Below are 14128 nucleotides of genomic sequence, written 5' to 3'. Positions count from 1 at the left end.
ACTGCTGGATGTATTCTCTTTGCATTGCAAGTTTGTCAGGAGCTGAGCCGCAAACTGTTAAGATGTGGGCCCACGATTTCTGAGAAGGGGATGGTGCAAATTGGGATTTCACTGGCTGGGGAGGGGTGGGCAGAATTTGACATGGAACTCTGATCAACTGGCTTTCCGCCCCATTTGCTATTCACAATGTGGTCTCCTCTACATTGGGGAGACCAAACGCAGATTGGGTGATCGCTTTGCTGAACACCTCCACTCAGTCTGCAAGCGTGACCCTGAGCTTCCGGTCACTTGCCGCTTTAGTTCTCCATCCCACTCCCACTCTGACCTCTCTGTCCTCAGCCTCCTACACTGTTCCAATGAAGCTCAACGGAAGTTTGAAGAATAGCACCTCATCTTTCAATTAGGCACTTTACAACCTTCCGGACTCAACACTGATTTCAATAACTTCAGGCCATAACCACTGTTCCCATTTTTTCAGTTAGCAGGTGCTGCTAATAGTTTTGCTCCAGCTCCTCTAGACCCATCTTTTGTTTCTTTACTTGTCCCATTACCACCCTCCTTGCCTTGCACCATCATCCCTTTTGTCATTTAATTACTCCTGCCCTCCACCCTATCAGACCTTCCCTTTTGTTCCTTCCTCTCTTCCCCTTCCTTCCCCCATTTTCCCTGGCTTTGTAATTGCTTAAAAACTGTTAAATCTTTCACTTCCTCCAGTTTTGACGAAAGGTCATCGACCTGAAACGTTAACTCTGGATCTTTCTCCACAGATGCTGCCTGACTTGCTGAGTATTTCCAGCATTTTCCATTTTTATGCCCCAAATATTAAAATGGCTCCATCCCTGGAATTTGAGATGGAGTCAAGAGCCTAGACAGGCGGAGGATGGAAGTTTCACCCTGCAGCATTTTTGGTGGTGCAGCATGAATTCAGCAATGCTGCGTCCTAATTGTCTATATTCTAAGCTGGGAATGGTGTGTGACACAGGGTACCCATTAAATCAGAACAAAATAACTAAAAATAGATTTAAAATGTAGAGAAAACCACAAATATTATGATTTATACTACAATGGGCAATTTTTATGAATTCACAGTTCCGACAGGAGCTTCATCTGCCAAGAATACATGTTGGGAATTCAGGCATATGCGCCCCACAATTTTGATGAAAGGCAATGTGTGCCCAGGTTTCTGCCATGTGCTCCTGGCAGGCAAAGTTCTGCTCCAGCAGCACAAATGTATAAAATTATTTCTCCACTTTGTCTTTAAGCACAATGCTAGAAAAAGTATTTCCATTGCATGTGTTGAATTTAAAAAAAGTCCCATCATTATTCCTCTATCAAATTCAACATCATGATTCTGTCCTTGCAAAAAAGATATTAATTTTGTTAAACCAATGCTCACACATGCTAAAACACATAGGATTAGTATGTTTTTATCTGCAATAATCAGCTCAAGTTATAGATTGAAAAGCTTTCTAAAAAGCACAATGAATAGACACATTGGTTTTGGACCTCCAGTCCTAAATCCAGTTGCGATACACAAAAACAACAAAAGTATTTAAACATCATATGGTCTCATATTAAAGTTATGTTCATGGCTATTTAGTTTCCTCTAAATTATTCTGAAATATCTGTACTGTGCTGTGCTCTAGTTGAACCTCAGGCTTTTTTTCATAAACTCAGCAATTTCACAGGACTCTCCTCTCTCACACTTTGTTCCTTCTTCACACTCATGAATCTATACTTTTAGCAACGCACCTACTACTTTACATGCAACTTCCTTCAGACTTTATGCCGTTAGTACATATAAATTCCAGTCCTTTTGCAGAACAATGAATGAATTACTGCTTCTTGCCTTGAAAATCTTGTTTCTTTAAATTCACAGTTTTTGCACGTGTCTCACCACAACACCACCTTGCATTTCTATAACTTCTTTAATTTGGAAAAACATCCCAAGGTGCCTCATAAAAATGGTCACTAAGTCAAAGAAGGAGATATTAGGAAGGGTGACTAAAATCTTGCTCAAAGAGGTGGGTTTTACAGAGGGTCTTAAAGGAGGAGAGGGAGGTAGAGAGGTTTAGGTAAGGAATTCCAGACCATAGGGCCTAGATGGCTGAAGGCACAGCTGCCAATGGTGAGCGAAGGAAGGCTGGATGAAGTGCTATAAACATGAGGGTGAGAATTTTAAATTGGAGGCGTTGGGGGACCGGAAACCAACATAGGTCAGGGTGCACAGGGGTGCTGGCTAAGAGTGACTTGGTGCAGGATAGCATATGGATAATAAAGTTTTGGATGAGCTGATGTTTGTGGAGGATGGGAGGCCAGCCAGGACAGCATTCGAGAGGTCGGGTCTGGAAGTGAGAGTTTCAGCAGCAGACGGAGGGAGGAGAGCGGTGCCAGGGAGGTGGACGTGGGCAGTGTTTGTGATGGAGAGGGTATGGGTTTGGAAGCTCAATTTGGAGGTTGCGAACAGTCTAGTTCAACCCGAGACAGTAGCCATAGAGGGGGATGGAATCGGTGTCGAGGGTATGGAATTTGTGGCAGTGGTTTAAAACAATGGTTTCAGTCTTCCCAATGTTTAACTGGAGGAAACTGTGGCTCACCCAGGTCTAGACAAGCAGTCTCACAACTGCAAACCAACTTTTTCAATGGAAACTTTCTTAATCAGTGCCTTGCTTAAGAGGCATTTTCTGGAATACTGCAATACATCACAGAGTGATGCGACATTGCACCTGCAATTCTTTACATGGTGAGCTCTTGATAGCTCATGGTGAGCACTGTGGATAGTTGCCAAGTGGAGGCCAGGCACCTCACAAGAACAGAAAATAACAAATATACCTATAATTGCTATATTCCTATGTTGTGGAAAGGTCTGTACAGATTGTTACAGATGTGTGTGTTTTTCTAGCCTTCTTACCCTAGGTTATTTCAACTCTCGTGTTTTAGATCACTCATATGGGCAAATCCTAACTTTCCATATTGGGGATTATCTATGTTGATGTTTCACCAAAATCAATTCAACAAGATAATTTATAACATTACTTCAGGAGCAGGAAATTGCCAACTTCAAGTTTATTTCGCAACATGGAATTGTTGAACACTAGTTCAACTTATACTCAGCAGCTCCATGGTTACATTTTCTGTTGGTTGATGAAATCTCATCATCTATAAAGAAGAACAGACCAATAAATACAAATCCTAAATGTAACAACATCCAAAAATAAGGTATAAAACTAAATTATCTGGAGCTTTTCCAAGTGAGTTTACTGCAATGCAATACATCTGAAATGTAAACATTTTTGGTTTCAATTTTAAAAAAATCTAGGGCGCCACCAACTGTTGTCCTTCTTACATTACAAGAGTTACACAATTAAAATAATGCAATAAAAAAAATGAAACACTGATTTAAAAAATGACTTTCAGTCTCCAAAAAGTTCTATAATGAAGTTTGAGTAGTTTTAATCAATCTGCAACATTTCCATATAATGTTCTCAATTTAGTCATGAATAATATTTTCAATAATATTTTGCTGATTTGTTCATCATCCACAAAAGGCATGGAGCACTACAATATTCCGGACAAAGAATGAGAGGCCGTACACATCATCCCTTCATATGTTGGTATCTAATAGGTTGCAAGATGAATACCCCCACATTGTTTATATGGAATATCATTAATAGAGGGATTAAATTTATAACCAGGCCCTCTGCCAATTTAGGTGCACTTCATTGCCTCTTTGAGCTTGCCTATGAGATCCCTCTTGATTCTGGAATGAATCAGTTGATTAATCTCTTCCTGTTCACTGCATGGAAAAGCATCTCATTTGGCAACAGGTGGGCGTTTTGACAAGGTCTACCTGGCTCCAGATTCTATGAAAAGTGACACAATCTAAAAAACTTATGTTCCCATTACATTCCACCACAGGGGTGTTTCAGTCATCCAACGCATGTCAGGAAATTGTGGGTGCACATCCCATGATTTTAATGGGAGTAAAATCATGGACTGAAAACCCGTGACTTCCTGAGATGTGCTTTCAGCAAGCCCTCCTCCCCACTGGGAGTTTCAGATAGCCCCTAATTTCTACAGCAAAATCATTTTTACAAACTTCAATGCTTTTTTAGAATATTACTGTAAGGTTGCCAGTACAAACTTCATGTTCCACTTCAAGATCGATGCTTTGTTCATAGTGAAACTGGCAGTGGAGATTAAACAGCTAGATATTTAGGCATCTGCATTTTCAGCCTGCTTGCTGCATGAACCAATCAAGGTGATCTGGTCTTTGATTTGAATTTTCTTTTTTTTTTGCTCTCCTCGTTTTTATTCCAAGAGTGGGTGGGGGAGATGACAGTTAAGTGCTATATTCACAACTTGTTGCTATGACGCTGAATATCTGTTCTTCTATTGGTTCAAGGGATAGAATTATGACAGATGAGTGCGTGCATGCATAGAATGCTTGAGTCATTTAAACATTCTGAATGTCCGTTGAACTCCAATGATTTTCATGCTGGAGTTCATTGACATATTTCTGTTAATTCATAAGCTGTTACAATTTAATTCTGGTTTTATGCTTGCCAATTGTGCATGGTTTAGAATCCCTCATTGTTGTCTCTTCTCTGATTATAATTACCCATTATCCCTATTCCACTACATCATGTTGTGTTGCACTGTGTCTACAGTGCATTTTTTTTGTATTTGGGAAAATCTCAAAAATGTGACAAAAACCATTTGCTAAGAACTCACGCCCTGTTCCACTGCAGCTGTTATGATAATCTGGAATGCACTATCTGAAAGGGTGGTGGAAGCAGATTCAATAGTAACTTTCAAAAGGGAATTAGATAAATACTTGAAGGGGAAATATTTGCAAGGCTATGGGGAAAGAGCGGAGCAGAGGGATTAATTGGATAGCTCCTTCAACGTTCATTGAGCTTCGGCACAGGTGAGATGGGCTGAATGACCTCCTTCTGTGCTGTAAGATTCAATGATTTTATAAACATTGATCTATCAAATTTACTGAATTTGTAATTATCTCAATTCTTGCAGATGCCATGATGAATTTAGAAACTGTTGGTAACATAATTCACAGATTAACAGAAAGGTGAAGGATATGAAGGTACGTGACATGAAAATGAATGCACTGTATAATATACCAAAGAAAACTTAGTATGCATTATACTTTAAAATTGTGACAGTATCTCAAAACAACTTTTCATTAACAAAAAAAAGCTTCTCATAATATTCATATAAGAGTTTTATAGTTATAAACAGTGACAGAGGCAATGAGGAGGAAAATAACAGCAGATTCAGAAGAAAAAGCACATTGCCAATACTTGGAGAGGAAGTGAGGAAACGTATCAGAACATACTACAAACCATTAGCATCAGAAAATACCACAAGCTGATTAGCATCAGAAGTTCTTCTACTTGAATTGCTTGTAAAGTATTAAGCCAGAATTTGCTGTCAAAATAATGGTGAGGATAATAGCGCTCACCGTTATTTATGTGTAAACGCTACAGCAACTTCAGTCGAGGGCCAGATGCAAGGTTAAATGCGGAAATCCAAAAGTTGCTGTCCGAAATGTGCCGTTCCGCCATTAGCTTTGTGAAAACGGCATCTCGTTGTCTGCCTCACCATTGAATGGCGTGAAGTTGCTGTGTTTGCGCGTAGATACTCGCCACAGAAAGTCAGGGCATGTCCATTTCAGTCTAAGTAACCCTTTTAACCACGTGATAAGTGTTAATTATCCACCTCTCTGGCACTGAAAATTAACTATTACAAGTGTGGAGTCTCAATCCTTCAGGTTTTCACTGTCCTTGGAGATTTTAAAAATGTAAAATTTAGAATGTTTAAATTTTTTTTAACTTTTCCTTTCTGTCTCTTTTTACTCTCTCTCTTAATTCAACCTTTCCTTCCCTCTCTTTACCTGATTTGACATTGAATTCACCCACCATAATTTAGACTTCTTTCTCAGTCCATGCACTGTTGATTTCACAATCCTTCAATCTGATTGGTTAAGGAGGTACAGTTACTTGCCCTGTTCACTCAGGTCCCAGATGCCGTTTCCCTCACTGCGACGTTATCAGCTCGCACTTTCGGCAACTTTCCATGCAAAAAATTCAAAACCTAAACATGCAAGGGCAAATCTAACAAATGGCAGATGCTGTTAGATGCCCTGCAACAGTAAATTATGGCCCAATAAATTTAGTTCAATCAGCACAGCCCAAACAGTAGGAATCCAAACTAAATGGATGAATATTACTGCACATGCTAAAACCCCAGTTTTAAACCTGCTGCATCCAGGAGGGCTAGGGTTAGGGCATGCGGGGGTTAAAATATGTGCATTGTGATACTCACTGAAGCCACACTGCACCTGTGTCCTGTGCCATTTTGACAGGCACATTTCAAGCAATGTGTGAGGCCCTTGCCACAAGCAGGTAAGGACCTCACTGAGATTGTCAGGTTCGGATGATGTCATTCAAACCCCGACCATATTTTAATCGACTGCAGCAAGATCAGCACCTGGTGCCAACCTCGCCAAGGATCACCAAGTTCAGAAGATGGCCGAAAAGTCTAGTTATTTTTATTTATTAAAGGTTTCCTAGGGGTACAAGAGGAATAGGAATGCTCCTCCAAGTCCCACAAGGAATCTTTAGGTCTCCCCTGTCCTTGGTTTTCTGTGATCACATTGGAGCTTCCCTTCACTTACCTTGCTGGGGACCGTTCCCTCAGGTTACCGGCTGTGGCCACTTGCCATGCTAGCCCTGCTGGCCTAACATCGCTGACAGTGGGTTCGGGCGAGAGTGGATATGGCCTACTTAAATGAGGCCCATGAGTTAAAATAGCACGAGTCTCACATCGGTGAGCTTAACACTGCCCCACCAGGCCCACACTCGCCACGAGTTAAAATCAGGGTTTATAAGAAACAAAATTTTTATTTTGATAGGATAGACGTAGAAAAAATGTTTCTACTTGTGAGGGAGATAAAACTAGAGGTCATAAATATAAGATAGTCACTAATAAATCCAACAGGGCATTCAGGGGAAACTTCTTTACTCAAAGAGTGATAAGAATGTGGAACTTGCTACCACATGGAGTAGTTGAGGCAAATAGCATAGATACATTTAAGGGGAAACTAGATAAGCACATGAGGGAGAAAGGAATAGAAGGGTATGCTGATGGGGTTAGATGGAGTAGGGAGGGAGGAGGTTCGTGTGGTGCATAAACGCTGGCCTAAACCAGTAGGGCCAAATGGCCTGTTTCTTTGCTGTAGACTCGATGTAACTATGTAAAATTTGGGAAACTAGAATCATTGATTAAAATAGAAAATCATGATATAATACCAGTAACTGAAATGTAACTGCAGCCGGGTCAGGTTTGCTAACTAAATATTCCTAGATATAAAACGGTCATAACTCTAGAGTGTAAGGATTTAAATAGAGAATGGTCCAAACAGAATCCCTTCAGTTGAGCTGAAGAATTGCAAGGAATCAATCACATTACTGGGAGTATATTATAGACTGTCGAACAATTGAAAGGATGAAATCTGTAGACAATTAGAGAGACGGATATCAAAAATAAAGTTAGATTTGTAGATTTTCATTTGCTAAAACAGACTGTGAAAGGGAGATGTTTGTGGTGGAAAAGGGAGGTTTTTTTATTGCAATGCGTTCAGGACTGTTTTCCAGTCAATAAGTTGCCATCCCAACATGGAAGGAAACACTACTTGACGTGGTTCTGAGTAAGGAAGCAGAGTAAGTAGGTGCCTTAAAGCTAGGGGAGCATTTGGGAAACAATGATCACAATACAATTACTTTTTAGCATTTGAATAGAAAGAAAGAATAGAGTATGAGACTGGAAAAAACAAATTATAGCAGATAAAGAGGGACGTTGTCCAGATTATGTGGCAAATTGAAAAATTGGCAAATAGAAGCATAGATCAGCAATGGGAAAATATTTACATAAAGAGATGGAAAAGGTACAAATCAAACAAATTCCAGTAAGGAAAAAAAAGAGAATATTGGAGACTGGGGTTTCCTGAATGAATAGAAAAATTAGATTAAACCTGAAACTAAAAAAAAGCATTCAGCGTTACAGGGCAGATACTAAAAATGAAAGTCAGTACAAATATAAAAATACACAGAAAATCTACAAAAGGAGATTAAAATGACGAACAGAGAGTACAAGATAAAATTAGCAAAAAACTTATAGAGCAATGAAAAGGCTTTCTATAGACACATTAGTTGTAAGAAGATAGTCAAGATAGGGGTAAGGCCGCTAAGAGATGAACAAGGCACGGTTATAGTAGAGAGGGAGGGATAAAAGAAATAGTACGCAAGTATTTTACCTCTGTTTTCACAGAGCAGATGTATTTTAGGATTATATAACAACAACATCCATTTAATATTAAAAAGTCCCATGGAGATTCACAAATTGATATATGGAAAAGAGACATTGAGCAAAGAAAGGAGAGATTAAACGGTCAACCGGAAGCACGGTCAGAAGAGATAGGTTTTAAGAAGAAAGACAGGTACAGAGGCAGAAAAAAAATTCGGGAGGGAATTCCAGAGAGTAGGACCAGGCAACCGAAAGCTCTGCCATCAATGGTTTTGCAAACGGAAGGGGAATGCACAAGAGGCTAGAGTCAAAGGAACAGAGTGTTCTGGGAGGGACTGCAGTAAGCTTCAGAGATTGGGTATGGCAAAGCTATGGAGGGAATTTAAAGATGACAATGAGAATTTTTAAAATGTTGTTCGGAGCTGACAAACCATATAGGTCAATGAGAACAGATTTGATGGGTGAGCAAGACTTGTAATGGGGCACGATGCATACAATTAGAAGTTTGGACAAGTTGGAGCATCGTGTCCCATACCAAGTCCTGCTCAGCCATCAAACCTGTTCTTATTGACCTATATGGTTTGTCAGCCCCGAACAACAACAACACCCATTTAATATTAAAAAGTCCAAAGGTGCTTCACAAATTGATATATGGAAAATAGACATTGAGCAAGGAAAGGAGAGATTAAACAGTCAACTGGAAGTATGGTCAGAAGACATAGGTTTTAAGAAGAAAGACAGGTAGAGCAGAAAAAAAAATTAGAGCCAACGTGGGCCTGGTGGTCAAATCTGGAGATCACTAAGGCATGTACTAAGGCAAAGGCAATTTTTGCGTGCGGAGGCATACAATGTTGTGATGTAAATAATTGTACTTGATGATGGAGCGGATATGGGGTCTGAAAGTCAGTTCAAGGTCAGCCTGAAATAGTGGCCAAGGAGGGGGGTGGAATCAGTCGCACCAGCAGAGGTGGGTATGGAATTGTAGTGGTGGTTATTATGCAAAGAGCAATAATATTAAAGAAATTACTCAAACTTAAGGTAGACAAATCACAGGTTTACAACTGAGGATCTTGATGGAAGCTAGAAAAGATTTAACAGAAGCTCTGACTATAATTTCCAAAATTCTGGATAGATAGGAAAATTGTGCCGGAGAACTGATGGGTGACAAATTTGGCACACCTCTTCAAAACAGTTAGTCTTACTTCAGTTGTTAGTAAACTACCAGAGTCCAAAATTCTGGTGGGATTGAAGATGAAAGTGGACAGATTCCCCTGTGCAGGGCCCGCAATTTGGGGTACAACCTGAATCCACTGAGGTTTCCATCCAATATAACTTACCTGGGAAATTCCAGTAGGAAGGAAAGTAAATGAATCTTTCATTCAATCCCCTTCCATTTTCTGGAGACTTCACCGTCATGTGTAGGGTATTCCCAGCCTATCTAAGGAATTCTGGCCAGCATGGCCTCGAAAAATAAAGACTTGCATTTACATGGCGCCTTTCACTTCCTAAAGACCTCCCAAAGCACCTTACAGCCAATTAAATAGTTTTGAAGTGTAGACACTGTTGTAATACAGGCAACGCAGCAGCCAATTTACACACAGTAAGGTCCCACAAACAGCAATGTAATAATGACCAGGTAATCTGCTTTTTTCTTTTAAAAGGTGTTGGTTGAGAGAAAAATCTCGTCCAGGACATCGGGGAGAACTCCCCTGCTCTTCTTCAAAATAGTGCCATAAGATCTTTTATGGCACTAAGAGGGCAGTTTAACGTCTCATCCAAAAGACGGCACCTCCGACAGTGCAGCACTCCTTCAGTACAGCACTGGAGTGTCAGCCTAGATTTTGTATTCAAGTCTCTGCAGTGGGACTTGAATCCACAACCATCTGGCTCAGAGGTAAAAGTGCTACCACTAAGCCACAGCATACACCTAATAGGCTTAGGGGAACTCATGCCTATAGACAGCAGGCATGGCTTGTCTATCGGGCTTTAAGTAGGCCCAAACAGAGGGAATCATTACCCAATGAACGCCAGATTGGTTCTGCTTTGACCAAATTTTCTTGTTTCTTTACCTACTAAGGACGTCTGTACCACTCTGGTTTCCAGGCACTTATTCAGGGTGAGCACACTACAGTGGCTCTACAGTTGCAGGTTGCCCACCTCAACTATTTAAATAACTCCTTTCGCAAAATTTGGGACAATGTCAATGTCACTTGTTGCAAGTAGCCAGGAGTTATGCTGTGCCACAGAGTAAAGACCCCCAAATCTTGAGCCCTTAAGAGTCTGCACTATGGCATATAATTGCTAAGCACTTGGATAAACAGGAGCTAATCAGGGCCAGTCAGAATGAATTTCTAAGGGGCACGTTGAACTTAACCAAACTTATAGAATTATTTGAAGAAACAATAGGGAGAATAGAAAAAGGAAATGCAGTGGATGTGGTTGATATGCTTGGTCAAAGAGGTGGTTTAAAGGAGAGTCTTAATTAAAGAAGATGAGGGAGTTGGAGAGGCAGAGGAGTTTAGGGAAGAAATTACAGTGTGTGGGGTGTAGGCGGTTAAAGGCATGGCCACCAATAGAGGGGGGTGGGAGGGGGAGATGCACAAGAGACCAGAACCAGAGAGTTCAGGGTGGAGGGGCTGTAGGGCTGAAGGAGGTTAGAAAGATAGGGAGGGACAGGGCCATGAAAGGATTTAAACACAGAATGAGAATTGTAAACTGGAAGTTTTGGTGGACTGGGAGTCAATGTAGGCCAGCAAGAACAAGGGGTGATGGATGAGCAGGAATTAGTTTGGGGCAGAATACAGGCTACAGAGTTTTGGAGGTGAAGTTTACGGCAGGTTGAAGGATGGGAGACCGGCCAGCAAAGCATTGAAATAGTCGAGTCAGGGAGTGACAATGGCATGGATGAGAGTTACAGCAGCAGATGGATTGATGCAGGGTGGAGATGGTGATAGGGCACTGAGGTTGCGAACAGTCTGGTTCAGCCTAAGACAGTGGCAAGGACAGGGACAGAATCTGTTACAAGGTATGAAGTTTGTGGCGGGGGCCAAATACAATGGCTCCACTCTTCCCAATGTTTATCTACAGGATGATGTGACCCATGTAACAAGGTTTCCTCCAACTCTGTGCACTTTTATTTTTGCTAATAATCTCTTGTGCAGTACCTTATCAAAGTCCATATAGACAACATCCATAGACCCCCCAATCCACCATGCTAGTGACCTCTTCAAAAAAATTCAACTAGATTAGTCAGACATGTCTTATGTCCTACCCTTCACAAATCCAAACTGACTCTCTGATCAACTCATACTTGTTCAAATGCTCAGTCACCCTGTCCCTGACGATAGATTCCAGTAACTTCCCCACAACTGACGCAAAACTGACAGGTCTTTAGTTTACTGGTTTCTCCCTCCCATCTTAAATAATAGAGTGCCATTAGCAATTTTCCAATCCAACAGAACAATTCCCGAATCTAGAGAGCTTTGGAAAATTATGTCTAACGCATCTGCAATTTCCCTACTTGGTCCTTTTAATACCCTAGGGTGGAAACCATCAGGTCCTAGATATTTGTCTATCTTAAGCCCTATTAGTTTCTCCATTACCATTTTTAAAAAAAACTTATATTAAATTCAATAAGTTCCTCCCCTTGATTTATTTTTAGGTCCCTTGTACCACTGGTATTTTGTCGTCCTCCTCTACTGTGAAAATATTTGTTTAACTAGTTTGCCATTTCCTTATTATCCAGTATAGTATCTGTCTTTAACGGGCCCACGTTCCCCCTTACCACTCTCTTTCTCTTAATATATATATATTTACTGCTAGCTTTGATATCTCTTGGAAGCTTTTCTCCACACTCCTTTTTTGCACCTCTTATTATTTTCTTTGTATCCCTATCTCTCCAAGTCTGCTGCAGGAAGGAGAAGCCTGGGCAAGAGGAAGAGGATAAAAGCAAAAGTATCAATGGAATGGATGGTCTCAACCTTAGTGACAAAGAATACTATGAGCTCCTCACCCTTGTTGGAGACAAGAGTGAAAGGGGCAGGGAAAAAGGGTTTAAGGAGATGGTTGGTAGTGGAAAAAAAGAAGCCGGATATTATCTTTGCTCTCCAGGAAGATCCTGAAGTAGTTGGTGGTTTTGGTAGAGGCGAGTGAGGCCCAATGGTGGACCTTTATTTTTGTTAGGCAAGGGTATTAAGGGGTACAGAACCAAAGCGGATAGGTGGAGTTAAGATACAGATCAGGCATGATATAACTGAATGGCGGAACAGGCTAGAGGGGTTGAATGGCCTACTCCTGTTCCTATGTTCCGAATGCCACTTGATGTGGAACAGACTTCTGCCAAAGGTAAAGGCACACTGAATTAAAAGGATTCAGGTCGCATGGGTAGAGAGGTTGTTGAAGGGCAAAAAGCAAGTTTAGGGCTAAAGTGAAGTTTCTCAGGCTGGAACAATGTGGTAAGTGGTATTCTACAGAGGTCAGTGTTGAGGCCTGATATTTGCTATCTTTAATATATGAGACATTTTGTGTGCAGAATGCACTTTCTTTAAGTATCACAATTTGTACAACTCAGTTAGTTGTGGGCAACTGTCACATTTCAGGATTTTATTAACCATTTTTCCACATAAAGGATTTGGAAAAAAGATTTACTTTAGCTGTTGAGGCATATGATATAATATGAAAAGTACCAGCATGTATAGGAAGTCGGTTTACGGACAGGAAACAAAAGAGTTAATGGGTGTTGCTTGAACTGGAAAAGGCTTGGAAGTGGTTTGTCCTATGAGTCAGTGCTATATCTTTTATTTTTGCTATATAGGGATGACTTGGATTTGGGAAAGGGGAAGGCAATACTGAAATTTGATGACACCCCATAAGTATAGGGTTTTGCTAACAGCGAGGAAGACTGTAAAAGACTTCAGGAAAACACGGTCGGGTCAGTGAAATAAGCAGACACATGGAAGATGCAATTTAATGTGGATAGGTGGGAGATGCTATATTTTTATAGCAAACCAGGAATGGGAGTGTACACTCAATTGAAAGATACTGAAGGATGTGAATGAACAGCAAGACCTAAGGGTTCAGATACATAATTCCAGAATCACAGCAAATTTACGGCACAGAAGGAGGCTATTCGGCCCACTGTGTCCATACAGCCGAAAATGAGCCACTAAGCCTAATCCCACTTTCCAGCACTTGGTCCGTAGCCTTGTAAGTTACAGCACTTCAGGTGCATATCCAGGTACTTTTTAAATGAGTTTAGGATTTCTGCCTCCACCACCCCTTCAGGCAGTGAGTTCCAGACACCCACCACCCTCTGGATGAAAACATTTTCCTCAGCTCCCCTCTAATCCTTCTATCAATTACTTTAATTCTATGCCCCCTAGTTATTGACCTCTCTGCTAAGGGAAATAGGCCCCTCATAATTTTGTACACCTCAATTAAATCACTTCTCGGCCTCCTCTGTTCCAAAGAAAACAACCCCAGCCTATCCAATCTTTCCTCATAACTAAAATTCTCCAGTCCTGGCAACATCCTCGTAAATCTCCTCTGTACCCCCTCTAGTGCAACCCCATCTTTCCTGTAATGTGGTGACCAGAACTGTACGGAGTAATCAAGCTGTGACCTAACTAGTGTTTTATACAGTTCTAGAATAACCTCCCTGCTGTTATATTCTATGTCTCAGATAATAAAGGAAAGTATCCCCTATGCCTTCTTAACCACCTTATTTAATTGTCCTGCTACCTTCAGGGATCTGTGGACATGCACTCCAAGAGACTTGAGATACGAGTACTACTTCCACTGAAGC

The 14128-nt window shown here is 40.9% G+C and overlaps 2 protein-coding genes and 1 long non-coding RNA gene across 6 annotated transcripts in view; 2 read left to right on the top strand and 1 right to left on the bottom strand.

Annotated features, from left to right (window-relative positions):
- nt5dc1 (5'-nucleotidase domain containing 1) overlaps nucleotides 1-14128 on the bottom strand; it is a 568661-nt gene that overhangs the window by 362179 nt on the left and 192354 nt on the right. The window lies entirely within an intron of this gene.
- The window catches only part of LOC137321547 (collagen alpha-2(IV) chain-like), a 112959-nt gene that overhangs the window by 52834 nt on the left and 45997 nt on the right, over nucleotides 1-14128 (top strand). The window lies entirely within an intron of this gene.
- Nucleotides 4185-14111, top strand: LOC137321882 (uncharacterized). Its single transcript, XR_010962920.1, has 3 exons — nucleotides 4185-4930; nucleotides 5035-5104; nucleotides 14071-14111. It is a non-coding gene; the product is annotated as an uncharacterized lncRNA (long non-coding RNA).

Source organism: Heptranchias perlo, chromosome 5 (genome assembly GCF_035084215.1).
Source record: "Heptranchias perlo isolate sHepPer1 chromosome 5, sHepPer1.hap1, whole genome shotgun sequence".
Taxonomy (NCBI): domain Eukaryota; kingdom Metazoa; phylum Chordata; class Chondrichthyes; order Hexanchiformes; family Hexanchidae; genus Heptranchias; species Heptranchias perlo.
Note: the sequence above shows the minus strand (reverse complement) of the source record. Positions and strands in the feature narration are given on the sequence as shown.